This window comes from Magnolia sinica, chromosome 6 (assembly GCF_029962835.1).
Source record: "Magnolia sinica isolate HGM2019 chromosome 6, MsV1, whole genome shotgun sequence".
NCBI classification, from domain to species: domain Eukaryota; kingdom Viridiplantae; phylum Streptophyta; class Magnoliopsida; order Magnoliales; family Magnoliaceae; genus Magnolia; species Magnolia sinica.
In genome coordinates this window covers 50,810,877-50,825,472 of record NC_080578.1, presented here as the reverse complement: position 1 = coordinate 50,825,472, position 14,596 = coordinate 50,810,877, and the positions used below count along the sequence as shown (strand labels likewise).

The following is a 14,596-nucleotide window of genomic DNA, read 5'->3' as shown; positions in this document are numbered from 1 at the left end:
CATCGGCAACGTGTGGTTACTGAAAATTTCAGTTTCAATAGGTCTATTGCTTAAAACTATTTTGATACTTTCAGTAGCCAAATTATTTTTACAATTTTTATATTGGTTTATCATCAAGTATAATTTATCTCCACCAAATTTGATCTGATTTTGAATTATAGAAAAATTCTAAAAATTCTTGGAGTAACAGTTTCCTAAAATAATGGATTTTGGTACAATTTCCAAATATCTATGAAATTAACATTCTTTTATTTTTTAATTTTTTATTTATTTTTTCAAAAACTACACTCATCAAGCTTCTATCTTATTTTTGAATCACCTCAATCGGAGTTGTAGAAAAATAGATATGACTTTTTGAAGTCATCACACTGAAACTATCAAAATCTGAACATGCAGAATATTGCTGAACAGAGCTACTCGGTTGCACCGAGTCCCACTTGGTGTATCTGAACCTTGCTTTACAAATTTATTTGGTTGCTCGAGATTTAGTTGGTGCAATTGAGCAGGGTGCCCTAATTACCCCAGTTTTCTTGTTATAAACAAACCTTGTTGTCCATATTCTTCAAAATTCTCAGTTTTGGTTTTAGTGGATCCAAGGTCACTCCTTTTGGTCCCAAACATGTGTGAATACACACATAAATATGCACTCAAGTCAATAATTCAAAAGTAACACCTAAGGACATCCAATTTCCAAGTTAGCAAAAATCCATGATGTTACATAAATAGAAGAAGATTATAGCCAAATAACTCGTCTCATAACAAACCAGTCAAACCAAATATATTTTTCAATTACTCTTGTCAATTTACATTCCTTAGTTTAATCATTTACCTTTTATGTCCCACAAATTACTTTTCTAGTGTAACAATTTATCGTCAATACTCGTCGTTAACAATCCATAGTCTAATTCATAGTGATAATCCAATAACTGATAATTGTAGCCGTAATTGAAGTTTAAGCCAATAATGGTAAACTATAAGGCATTCTCTCTCATTCGATCATTAGAGGAGCATCCTTTAGAAGCCAATAATGGTCAACTATAAGGCATTCTCTCTCATTCCCCTTTATTTAAATTGAAAAGTCCTTTTGTATGAAAGGCAAAAGAGTGACCCATCATCGGAGGACGAACCCCACCCTTAGACTATCGCCTGATTTGTTTACATGCTGAACAAATGGTTGAATAGGTGACTATAAGTGCATATACTTAAAGCATGGTTAGGATTATCAAATTTTGTAGTCCTGAATGATCGCAAGCACACATGAAGATGTTCTTCGGCAACTCATGAAGATTATGTAATGTCTGGATCAACATCTTAAGTTCTAAAGGGTATGTATGATTGAAAATTTTGAAGCACTCTAGATGTGTCAACCATCTGGTAATATAACCTTAGAATGACCCTAGGTTAGGTGTATTTAACATGATGATATGATAATATATAATTCTAAGTAAAATACAGTGAAGTTAAGGTAGCCCGACCTCTAGTTCAGCCAGCGTAACTACCTGTTCATAACCCCAAGTGTAGGGTCGTGATGTAGTAGTAATCTCGGTGAGACCAAGGTCGAATCCATAGGGACTAATATCATGTGTCTTCTTAGAGGAACTAGAACTAGAACTAGAAGAAGATATTTATCTAAATTCGAATTGATTGAGAGAGTAATTGTGAATTATTTAACTAAAACTTGTAAATTCAAAGGTGGGAAACTAGGGTTTCCAAGGATTCACTTGTAGAGATCAGAGAGATTTATGCTTGATTCAAGTCAGACGATTGGAATCGGAGTCTCATCCTATCCAATTGGAAGATATCTTAGTAAAATCAAATCTGAACTTCCTTTGACCTAGTTCTCAATGGATGAGAGGTGTGAGAATTGGAAGTGATTTTGTCACAAAACCATGCCTAGGAGATAGGGTAAACAACAGGATTTACTAATCTGAGAGATTTGTGAAAGTTAGGGAGGATTCCATCATCTGACCATGCCTAAGGGACGATGGTGAACAACAATATTGCCTAATTTCACAATCTCAATACATGAAAAGAACATACTCAAGGCTATCGCAGATCAATTGTAATTTGAGTCACAACAAACCATTAAAAACTGAAAGTATTCCTTATAATCAAACTAGAATCAAAGAGAGTTCAATATAAAAATGAATCAAAGCAATAGAAACATCCCATCACACTATAAGCTTCACCTCTTAACCCTAGCTAAGAGATTTAGCCAATCATAGACATGATTGAACTAGAATATCTCATGAAAAGCATAAAACTAAGGAAAAGGAAGAAAAAAGTTCTTGGTGACGGCTTCGCCATGCATTTGCTCCACTCTCCAAACCCTAGATGATGTGTAAGGGTGCCCTAGGGACCCCTATTTATAGTTTTAGGTCTTAAATTTTCGTACCGAGTGAAAATTTCTAGAAATCGTCTCAAATTTGTGCAATCTGCGCAAGTTTTGTGTAACCCTCGACTGGTCGTGGGCCGTCCTCAACTGGTCGTGGGTCGTCCTTGACCGGTCGAGGGTCTTCTTCGACTGATCGAGCAACATAAAGATTTAGAAGTTTTACACGCTAGAGTTCGAGTTGAGAGACCTTCAACCGTTCGAACAAAGTCTAGGACTGGTTGAGCGTACGCGGGACAGGTCGAGCTGGAGCCAGGACTAGTTGAAGATTGCCGAATCTCACTTCAAAACTCCGTTTTTCTTCATTCTTGACTTAATTTTCTTAGATCTTCAGTATGTGCATTCTTTATTATTGGTTTCATCAGATCTAATCTTGGCTTTGGTGATTCTTGAGCATTAAATTCATGCTTTTAACATCCTTTTCAATCCAACCTCTTGAATTCACCTTGCAACATAAACATGATTAAAATAAAACATTAAGCATTATCATGTTCATAAAACCAATAATAGATGGGGTCTAATATGTAATATTTGACCCCTAGCATTTTGCTAGTCCCAAGCAAAGTATGTGAAAAATGAACTTAATGCGTAATGTTCAAACCTTTTTCAGAAAACGATCTTTTATGTAATCAAGTATGAACGAGTAGACTCAAGATGAGAAATTGAGATTTTGAAAACCTAGAGTCGAATCACATGAGCAATCAATCAAATAAGTCCTTTATCCATTAGGTCAGAGCATAGTTCGCATATTAAGTTTTTCAAAGTCCTTAGTGAAAATACTATCTTTTCATAATGTTAGCCATGCACATCACTTCAAGATTGGTTAAAAACACAAGTACTAATTCCAAACTTATCCCCTTTTCCTTCTTCTTCTAGTTTTTTTTTTCTTTTTTGATTTTATATCAATGATCATTTATATTTATTCTTCTTCTTCTTTAGACATTACATCCTTTTCAAAGACATTTTTCATTCCCCTCAAAGATGTTGTCAATTTTTTTTCTTTATGACCTCTTTGTCGATCTCTTATTTTTTAACTAGTTTTTTTTCTTTTTTTAAGGTGGATAAAATTCTCTAGAGTCGGTTCTTAATATCTTTCAATGATCATCATACTAACAATCAGAATATCTAGTATTATTCATAGAAAATAATTTAAATAACATAATATTTGAACTTACTCTTAATCAATTGAATGTAAGAACCATAAGTGATAGGTTACTTAGTTGCTCCAACTCCAATAATTCAAAATTGATTTCTATCCTATCATCATACTCAAAATAGTCTTAAATACACAACTTATCGCTCTTCAAATAGATAAACATTGAATTTTTTTTTAAAATTTTCTAAATTTTGCTCAAAACTAATAAAACATTGATTAGTTTACCTAATCTCTCATCCCTAACCTAAAATCTACATTGTCCTCAATGTAAAAGAAATAAGCATGATTTGCAAAAGAACAACGTAATTAAAAGAGAAGGGATGGAAAGATAGTACCTGATGAAGACATTTTGAGGCTTTTTCCAAAGGATCTCAGTGTGAAGGTGGTTAGCACAAGAGTTAACCAACCAAAAACAAACTATCCTAAAATGGCGGAAGCAAACTATCCTAGAACGACAGAAAGCAATAAGCCTAACTATACCTCCGCCAGACTAGGAGGTCAATCCAAGTAAACAGGATCATTCAGAGGTATGAACATGTCCTCTGAATCAAATTTCTCAATAAATGGATTTAATTGATGTCCATTCACTTTAAAATCATTATCATTGTCTGGATTTCAAATCTCAACGGCCCCATGAGGATAAACATTAGTAACGGTGAAAGGGCTAGTCCAGCGAGATCGGAGTTGTTCCGGAAAGAGATGTAACTGAGAATTATATAGGATGACCTTCTAACTTGGTGTGAATGATTTTCGAAGAATGTGTTGGTCATGAAACACCTTCATTCTGTCCTTGTAAATTCTCGAGTTCTCGCATGCATCATTCTGGATTTCTTCGAGTTTATTTAACTGAAGTTTGTGTAGTGAGCCAGCATTGTCTAGATTGAAGTTTAAATTTTTGATCGCCCTGTAGGCTCTATGTTCCAACTCTACAGGTAAGTGGTAAGCCTTCCTATATACAAATCTAAAGGGAGATTCCAATAAGAGTCTTAAATGCAGTACAGTAAGCCCATAAGGATTGGTCAATCAGATTGACCAACTCTTACAGTCAGGGTTAATCGTCTTTTTCAAGATGTGTTTAATTTTTCTATTGGAAATCTCAGCTTGCCCACTTGTTTGTGGTGGTGGTATGAAGTGCTCACCTTATGAGAGATGCCATATTTCTTCATTAAGTTCACAAATGGTCTATTATAAAAAAGTGAGCCCCCATCATTAATTATGAATCGAGGCGTTCCGAACTAGGAAAGGATGTTCTCTTTTAAAAACTTAATGACCGTTTAATGGTCATTATTCTGGCATGAAATCGCTTCAATCCATTTAGTGACATAGTCTACAGTGAGCAAAATATATAAATTTTCAAAAGATTGGGGGAATAGTCTCATGAAATCAATGCCCCGACAATCAAATGCTTCAATGATTAGAATGGGGTTCAGGGGCATCATATTTCAATGGGATAATGCTCCCAACTTTTGACAATGCTCACAAGCTTTGCAAAATTCATGAGTGTCCCTAAACATAGTGGGCTAGTAAAAGCCACGCTGCAAAATCTTGGCCGTGGTCTTTTCAGCAAAAAAGTGACCACCATAGGCCTAAGAGTGACAGAAGGAGATGACACTTTGGTGTTCATTATTTGGCACACATCTCCTTAAGATTTGGTCTAGACAATATTTAAAAAAAAAATATGGATCATCTTAGAAGAACTTACAAACCTCGGTGAAGAATTTTTTCTTATCTTGCGCAGTCCAATGTGTCGGCGTGAAACCTATGGCAAGATAATTAGTAATATTAGCAAACCAAGGTGAATGAGAGATTTTGAACAATTGTTCATTAGGGAACATGTCATTTATATGTATCGTATCAAGGGAATCAGAAGGATCAAGGTGGGAAAGATGGTCAGCCACTACGTTCTTTACTCCCATTTTATCTTTAATTTCTAATTTAAATTCTTAGAGTAGGAGGATCCATTTAATCAGGCGGGACTTAACATCGTTCTTAGAAAGAAGATAGTTGAGTACTGCATGATTTGTGTAGATGATGATCTTGGATCCAATCAAGTATGACCTAAATTTATCCAAAGTGAACACTAAGGCTAAGAGTTCCTTTTTCATAGTAGAGTAGTTCACTTCGGTAGGATTTAAAGTTCTACTTGTATAATGAATAACGTAAAGCTTCTTTATTTTCTCTATCCTAAAACTGCCCCCATGGCATAGTCGGACGCGTCGCACATAAGTTCAAAAGGAAGGCTCCATTCGAGTGGCTGCATGATAAGTGTTGTGGTTAACATGCCCTTGAGCTTATGAAAAGCGTCCTAGCATTGTTCAGTCCATTTGTATGGTGCATCCTTTTAAAGTAGATTGCATAAAGGACGAGAGAGGTGATAAAGTCCTTTATGAATCTCCTGTAAAAATCGGCATGTCCTAAGAAGGATCACACATCTCATATGTTCTTGGGTGGAGGTAGGTTAGAGATAAGATCAATTTTCACCTTATCTACCTCAATTCCCTTAGACGAGATGATGTGTCCAGGGACAATTCCTTTTCGATCCATACACTTTTCCTAATTTAGTACCAAGTTCTTTTCTTCCCATCTTTTCAGCACACATTCAAGATTTTCTAAGCAATCATTGAAACATGGACCAAAGATAGAGAAGTTGTCCATAAAGACCTCTAGATATTGCCTCACCTTGTCAGAAAAAAGTTCTCTTCATGCATCGTCGAAAAGTGGTGGGAGCATTACACAGTCTGAATGACATCCTTAGGTAAGCAAAGTGCCAAAGGGACATGTGAATGTTGTCTTTTCCTGAACTTCATGGGCTATCACTATCTGGTTGTAGCCCGAATACCCATTAAGGAAGCAATAGTAGGAGTGACCAACTAGCCTTTCCAAGATTTGATCAGTGAAGGGCAAAGGGAAGTGGTCCTTGTGATGGTATTCAACTTCCTGTAGTCAATGCACTTTCTCTAACCAGTAGTGATCCTAGTTGGCACAAGTTCATTATTGGCATTGGCTACGATGATGATTCTAGAATTCTTGGGAACTACCTGAGTTGGACTCACCCATTGGCTATTAGATATAGGGTATATGATACCCACATCTAATAGCTTAAGAACTTTGACTTTAACCACTTCCTTCATAACTGGATTTAATCTACATTGTGGTTGTCATGAAGTCTTTACATTATCCATAAGATAAATGCGGTGAGTACAAGTCGAGGGTCAATTCCCTTAAGATCTGCAATCGACCATTCAAGGGCTCCCTTATGCTTAATGAGAGTAGAGATGGGCATACTCTCCTGTTCTTACTTAAGGTGGGAAAAAATCACCACCGGGTATGTCTCACCTTGACCTAAATAGATATATTTTAAATCAGAAGGAAAAAGTTTTAGGTTAAGCTTTGGTGCCATGAGGTTAGACGGTAGAGGCACTACATCAGTTTGGGGCAATTTTTTAAATTGTGGCCTCCACCGGTTAATTTTAAGTACCATCATATCATCAAGTATTACTCCCATCTCCCTAATCATATCATCATCTAAATCATGGGAGTGGGCCAGGCACATCTCTAGAGGGTCAGAGGATAAGGTCAGAAATGCTCTATCTTTCACAAAAGAATCAATCAGGTTAATATCGTGGAAATCATCTTCATCCTCTAATTGTTTGCCTATGTTGAAAAAAATATTTAACTCTAATGTCATATTCCCAAAAGACTTACTCATGAATCCATTCTTGCAATTAATGATTGTGTTTGAAGTGGCAAGGAATGGGCGACCAAGAATGATGAGAATTTGAGTGCTCATGTATATGATGGGTTGAGTATTCAGGACGATAAAATCTACCGGGTAATAATCTATCAACTTGGACCAACACATCCTCGATTATCCCTCTCGATACACAAACTGAGTAATTGACAAGTTGTAATGTAGTTCGAGTGGGTTTCTATTCACCTAAACCTAGTTGTTCGTAGACCGAGTATGGAATCAGATTTACACTCCCTCTGAAGTTAAGAAGTACGTGCTCAATCCGGTAGTTCCCAATTAAACAAGTGAGGGTTGGGCTACCAAGATCTTTGTATTTCTATGACACATCTTGCTTTAGGATGGAACTCACCTTTTCAGTTAAGAAGATTTTCTTTTGAATATTTTACCATCTTTTGGTCGTACACAAGTCTTTTAGAAATTTGGCATATGAAGGTATTTGTTTAACCGCATCCAGTAGAGGGATGTTGACCTTCACTTGTTTCAGCACCTCTAGAATGTCCTGAGAGTTAGTGAGAGGTTTTGGTGCAACCAACAGTTGGGGGAATGGGGCAATTGGCTTGCATTGAAGTTCTGGTTCCAATTCTTGTGGAGTGGTGCTAGGTCTATTATCGCTGTCCTCTTCCGGATCCTTAGGCTTTTCAGCCCTAACCAGAATAGTTTTGTCAATGGTCTTCCCACCCCTAAGAGTGGTGATAGATTTAGCTTACTCCATTTGATTTGAAGAGCTTGGATTACTTATCTCATATTACAGTTTGAGATTGGGGAGAGGTTGAGCAGGAAGCATCCCCTTTCCTCCAATTGTTAAGTGTGACTCTATCTTTTGAATAGATGACTCAAGCGTTCCCAATGTTGATCTGATATCCTGGTTGAGTAGCTCTTGGTCTCGAATATGTTTTTGAATCGGATCCTCTTGAGGTTTCACTTGATTTGGAATTTGATTAAGGAAACTTTGAGGGGTAGCAGTTTGTCTATTCCTCCAAATGAAGTTTGGATGATTTCTCCAATTAGGATTTTATGTATTAGAGGTAGGTCCATTAAAAGGTCTTTGGTAATTATTCACGGCATTGGATTGCTTGGTTAACACCTTTTGAAAGGCAGGTATTGTGGAATAATTTTCAGTTGTGTGAACATTGCAAGCACAAATACCGCAAACAGTTTCCTTAACCTTATCCTTCTTTAGTTCCATGGCCTCGAATTTTCTAATGAGATTAGACACTTTAACATAAATATCATTATCCTCTTTCAGAAGGTATAATCCACCCCTCTCCTTTGATTGTGTGGGCCTAGATGTGGTGCTTGATTTTGGGTAAGTGTCCCATGATTGTGCATTTTTAGCAAGTCTATCCAAGTCGTCCCACATATCATCGATGTTTTTATTCATGAATTCCCCATTACACATTGTCTCAACCATTTGGCACATGGAAGATGTCGGTCCATCATAGAAAAAGTGTGTAATGTGCCACGTTTCAAAACCATTTTGTAGGCATAAACTGATAAGATCCTTGAATCGCTCCCAACATTGGAAGAATGTTTCATCCTCCATTTAGGCAAAGTTCGTGATTGACTTTCTAAGGGTGTTCGTTTTATGATGTGGAAAAAATTTCTTTATAAACTCCCTTATCATGTCATTCTATGTGCCAATAGATCTGGGACGTAGTGAATGCAACCATGTCTTGGCTTTCTCTTTCAAAGAAAAGGGAAAGAGTTTCAATCTGACCATGTCCTCAGACATGTTTGGAAAATATAAAGTGGTTATGATCTCCTCAAACTCTTTCAGGTGTAGATATGGACTTTCATATTTTGGAAGGAGTTGGATCACCCCTGGCTTGATATTTATGTGTCCCATATTTTCTGAAAAAACCATGCATGAGGGCATAATCCCCGTTGGTTGTAAATAATCTTGCAAAGTACGAGGCGAGGGTGCTTGATGCACCTCATTCTCATCCCAGACTTCCTCAACCGAAGGTTGAGGTTGTCTTCCTGGTTGATTGACCGGCTGATTTGCAGTCATTACTTCAATTCATTTTTAGGATCTCGAGTGGTGTTTATTCCCGTGATGGTTAGATAACACCTCAACCAATCCTCCTTCACTCAAATGACATTAAGTGTTGTCACGGACCCACTTGGGCATGAAACACTCTTAGCCCACAATTTTAAATTTTAACCTAAACCTAAAAGAGAGAAAGGAAATAGAAGTCTAGAAATATAAAGAGAGAGGGAGTTGGAAAGAAGTTACCAAATTAGAAGATCCAAATTAAAATTATGTAAAACAAAATAAAATAAGTCAGTTTCTAAAAACAGAAATTCTAAAATTAGAAAATTCCTAAAAATAAAAATAGAAAGTAAACTAGTTTCTAAAAATGAAAAAGGAAAGTTTCTAAAAACAGAAAATAGAAAGTTTCTAAAAACTAATTAGGAAAGTTTTAAACCTAAAATTAGAAAGTAAGTTTTTAAAAATAAAAGAAATCCTAGAATTAGAAAATTCCTAAAAGAAAAAAATAAACCCTAATCTAAAAATAGAAAATAGAAAAACCCTAATCTTAAACTAATTCTAGAACTAGTTAATCTCAGAAAACGCAACCGTTAGTCCCCGACAACAGTGCCAAAAACTTGTTCACAACCCCAAGTGTAGGGTCGCGATGTAGTAATAATCTCGGTGAGACCGAGATCGAATCCACAAGGACTAATCTCGTGTGTCTTCTGAGAGCAACTAGAACTAGAACTAGAAGAAGATGTTTATCTAAATCCGAATTGATCAAGAGTGTAATTGTGAATTATTTAACTAAAACATGTAAATTCAAAGGTGGGAAAGTAGGGTTTCCAAGGATCCACTTGTAGAGATTAGGGAGATCTATGCTTGATTCAAGTCAGATGATTGGCATCAGAGTCCCATCTTATCCAATTGGAAGATATCTCAGTAAAATCAAATCTGAACTTCCTTTGACCTAGTTCTCAATGGATGAGAGGTGTGAGAATTGGAAGTGATTCCATCCCAAAACCATGCCCAGGAGATAAGGCAAACAACAAGATTTAATAATCCCACAACCAATCTGAGAGATTTGTGAAAGTTAGGGAGGGTTCCATCATCCAACCATGCCCAAGGGATGATGGCAAACAACAGGATTTCCTAATTTTACGATCTAAATACATGAAAAGAACATACTCAAGGCTATCGCAGATCAATTGTAATTTGAGTCACAACAAACCATTAAAAATTGAATGTATTCCTCATAATCAAACTAGAATCGAAGAGAGTTCAATATAAATATGAATTAAAGTAATAGAAACATCCCATCACGTTACAAGCTTCACCTCTTAGCTCTATCTAAGAGGTTTAGCCAACCATAGACATGATTGAACTAGAATCTCTTAAGAAAAGCATCAATACAACTAAGGAAAAGGAAGAAAAAAAATACTCTTGGTGACGACTTCTCCACACTTTTGCCCCACATAGTCCGCACAAGTTTTGCATAACCCTCGACTAGTCGTGGGTCAACCTCGACCGTTTGTGGGTCGTCCTCGACCGGTCGAGGGTCTCCTTCAACTGGTCAAGCAATATGAAGATTTAGAAGTTTTACATGCTAAAGTTCGAGTCGAGACACCTTCGACTGATCGAGCAGAGTCCAGGACTGGTCGTGTGTAGCTAGGACTAGTTGAGCTGAGGCCAGGACTGGTTGAGCGTATGTAAGACTGGTCGAGCCGGAGGCAGGACTAGTCAAAGATGGTCGAATTTCACTTCAAAACTCCAATTTTCTTCATTCTTGACTTAATTTTCTTGGATCTACAGTATGTGCATTCTTTATTCTTGGTTTCATCAGATCCAATCTTGGCTTATGTGATTCTTGAGTGTTAAATTCATGCTTTTAACATCCTTTTTAGTCCAAGCTCTTAAATTCACCTTACAACACAAACATGATTAAAATAGAACATTAAGCATTATCATGTTCATAAAACCAAGTAATAGATGGGGTCCAATATGCAATATATGACCCTCAACAGTACCTTTAGGCAACCCAACACAATTCCGGTAAGTATACAACAATATATGATTTTTTCGTGTCAAGTTCTGCTAGCCTAACCTTGGGTTTGGCCAACTCGAGTGTGTTTAGTAAAGTTTCCATCAAGGGTTAGATTTTCGATCTTTAAAAGATTCGATGAGCTGAACCCTGTGTTTGGCTAGTCGAATTTTAGCTTGGGCGAGCCAAATTTTTAAAAGATCTTATCCCATGAAATCCGAGTGCCATTGGAATTCTGCCAGCCAAACCGAAAATCAGGCCAGCCGAATTTCCAAATCGTTTAGTTATAAATATAGGCCTTCTCTCATTTATTTTAACACCAAAAAATTGTGAGCAATATCCTCAAACATAGAGAGAAAGTCAGGGCCTTCTTAAGCTATTTGTGCGGTAATTCTGATATTTATTTTAGCTTATTCTATTCTCTTTCTCAAGTTAGTTTTAATCAATTTTTAATAAAGTAGTCTATATTCTACTTGAGAAATTAAAGAATTGAATATATAACATTAGGGTTTTTATTTATTACTTTGAAAATACATTATAACCCTATATTCCTTTTCGGTTGAACACATATACGGCTTCATTAAATATCCCAAGAAAGAATATTACTGCAATCAAGCTACAGTTACGTCTTCGAATCGACATCTGAAGATAAGTATTGTTTTTACTTTTATCACTTTCGAGTTTTTCTGAGATAGCTCGAAAATCTTACTGGGTTGTTTTGTAGTGAGCCCGTGAAAATCACAAAGCTGATTTTGTTGTGATAGCCCATGAAAATCACAAAGTGGGTTTTTTTTTTTTTAATGATAGCAAATCACAAGAACTATATAAGGCTGTTAAGGTGAACTTGTGAAAGCCTTGAAATAGTGAAAGTCAAAATTAGGTGGGTATTAATTTTGGGACTGGAGTAGGTGTGGGGTTAAGTACCGAACCAGTATAACTCCTTGTGTATTGGTGGTGATTGATTATTTCTTTATTGCTTTCCTTGTGATTGATTGTTCCTTTCTAAGTTTGATATTTTGATCTCAAAGATGTCGTGAAATAAGAATGTCCTGCCTAAAACTTTTAGGTGAAGGTTGTCTTACGGACTATTTAGAATCAAGATTTCAATACTCTAAGCAATTAAGAGTAATTGTTTTATTATTCCTCATTATATTGAAATATTTTGTATTGTCCTATTCACCCCCCTGTAGGACATCTATAGCTCATCCTTTCAGTGACATATCTTTTTAGACTTTGTCATACCCTGTGTCTTCCTACTTTGGCACTCATGGTCATAGTTGTTCAATTTTAATTAAAGCCATAATCATAATTCTGGCACGCTGACACTCCACTCGTGCTGGGCAAAAAATGAGCTAATAGTTACAAAATACTTCATGGAAGGTAGAAGATGAGGGAAAAGATAACAGGGAGAAGAGAAGGGGCCGGATGATAGGACTACCATTTAGCCCACTTAATGTGTTCAAAGCTTTTAGCAGCTTTGGCCTTTGCGTCCTCTAAATTTCATCTCTCGGTCCAAGAGACTTGTTAGCCTGCGAGCTTAGCTAAGGTGCACTCGATATAGGCCAATTGGCGGTCGATGTTCGTATTTTCTAATTTGGATGATCTCTTTTCATCCTTGCTAATCTCAGCATGCCCCTGATAGAGAGGTATCTTGGCCTCCACGAATGCGACTAGCTTAGTATTCTCTAGCTACTCGCAGAGTGGGTAGAGCTGATTAGTCTTAGCCAGGTCAACAAAGAGGTAGTGGTGTGAATGCATTAGTGTTTGCAACATTTTTTGGTTGAACTTTTGTTCATGAGTCCAGTGTAGCATATTTTTCAAAATTGCTTCGGAGCGGGCTGGTAGAGCCTTACACTCAGCACTAATGTTGATATACGATTTAAGGTGGTGTTGTAATGTTCAAGTTCTTTGTGTAAGTGCTTATATTTGAAGCACACTTAGAGTTGTCAAATTTCATAGAGCAAGTTCTGGATGGATCACAAGTACACTTAGTATTATTTGGCAATTCATGAAGATAACTTAAATATAGGTTTAACATCTCAAGATCAACTCAACATCTCAAGCCTTAAAGATATTGGATGGTTCAAGATTGAAGTACTCATAAATCTTAACCATTAGGTGATATAACCCTAGAATGACCCTTGCTTATGTGTTTATAGAGCATGGCTTCTAAATATAATATACATAATGTAAAAACACTAAAGTTTGGCCAGCACAACTTCTGGTTTGACCAACCTAACCAAATTTAGCTAACCCAACAAAATTCGGGCAAGTTTACAATAATGTTTGACTTTTCTGATGCAATTTCGGCCAGGCCTTTGAGTTCGACCAACTAAACTTGACAGTTAGGCAGCTCGAAGTTTTGTTTAGTCAAGTTTTCAGCAATGCATTTCTTCAAATTTTAGGTTAATCCAGCCAGCCGAACCCTGCATTCAGCCTACTATTGAGGGTCAAATGTTGCATATTATCCATCATTTATATCTTGATATTATAAACATGATAATGCTTAATGTCCTATTTTAATCATTTTTGTGTTGCAAGGTGAATTTAAGAGCATGGATTGGAAAAGGTGCTAAAAGTATGAATTTGATGCTCAACGATCACCAAGGCAAGGGATGGATCTTAGGAGACCAAGATTGAAGAATTCACATGCCAAAGATCCAAGGAAACCTAGTTATGAAGGATGAGAATCGAAGACTTGAAGTGAAGAAAAGGAATCTTGAAAATCATCATGAAAATAGATTACGGGACCAGAAAAGTCTAATTATGAAAAACTACCAAAATAGAGTTCGATTCTATCAAAGACTGTTAGATAGTATCGAAGAACATATTGAAGACACTTCGATAGAATTGAGAATTTTAAGATTTCGGGCCAAACTCGCTGAACAGTTCTTGTAAGACACGTATCCTAGTTTGTACTGTTTCGTCGACTGCCGCGATCCTTCCCGTCGAATTTCAGCAACCTGTGACCTATAATCAACATTTGCGCGCGATCCTAAGCCATATCCTGTAGATTTGAGTCAGCTTAATCTGAGCCATGTACCATTACAAGTGCACCATCGCCACGGTTCCAACGTCGCGTCTCGTGCAACAACCCAACACTTAAATCATAAGATGTGGACCGCGCATTATAATGGCCATGGACCGCATATTGCGGGACCCACCCATCCCATGTGGCACCAATCTCTAGGTAATCATGAGGGTGATGGATGACATCACCCTACCTATAGCCACCCTACCCTAGCTATAGCCACCCTACCCCGTTGCCTTCTTACAAACAT

The 14,596-nt window shown here is 36.9% G+C and overlaps 1 non-coding gene across 1 annotated transcript; it reads left to right on the top strand.

Annotated features, from left to right (window-relative positions):
- Positions 1-8,768: 8,768 nt before the first annotated feature.
- Positions 8,769-8,875, top strand: LOC131250418 (small nucleolar RNA R71). The gene has a single exon (XR_009173343.1). It is a non-coding gene; the product is annotated as a small nucleolar RNA R71 (small nucleolar RNA).
- The last annotated feature ends 5,721 nt before the right edge of the window (positions 8,876-14,596 follow it).